This window comes from Sinocyclocheilus anshuiensis, unplaced genomic scaffold, assembly GCF_001515605.1.
Source record: "Sinocyclocheilus anshuiensis isolate Anshui unplaced genomic scaffold, SAMN03320099.WGS_v1.1 scaffold641, whole genome shotgun sequence".
NCBI classification, from domain to species: domain Eukaryota; kingdom Metazoa; phylum Chordata; class Actinopteri; order Cypriniformes; family Cyprinidae; genus Sinocyclocheilus; species Sinocyclocheilus anshuiensis.
The window spans coordinates 715,206-715,493 of record NW_015536503.1 but is presented as its reverse complement, the minus strand read 5'-3'; the positions used below and the strand labels follow the sequence as shown (position 1 = coordinate 715,493).

At 42.0% G+C, this 288-nt stretch overlaps 1 protein-coding gene across 1 annotated transcript in view; it reads left to right on the top strand.

Annotated features, from left to right (window-relative positions):
* Window positions 1-288, top strand: part of LOC107690828 (plexin-A4-like) — a 49,374-nt gene that overhangs the window by 15,726 nt on the left and 33,360 nt on the right. The gene's annotated exons all lie outside the window — the stretch shown is intronic.

Genomic DNA, 288 nt, shown 5'->3' with positions numbered 1-288 from the left:
GGTGGAAGAGAGCCCTGGTTATTCACTCCCCCCACCTACAATTCCTGCCGGACCGGAGACTCGAACTCGCGACCTTTGGGTTACGAGTCCGACTCATTAGGCATTAGGCCACGACTTCCCCCAAGGTATTAGGCTACATACCTTTCTATCAAAGTTATCTAAAAGCTGAATTCTGAATTTGTTCTGACTCCGTTTGACTCTGAGTTATTGTTATATTTTATTACCATTTTTAAACTATAGCGAATAAACTGTGATAATGTGAGAAATGTTGAAGGTGTCTGAATACAT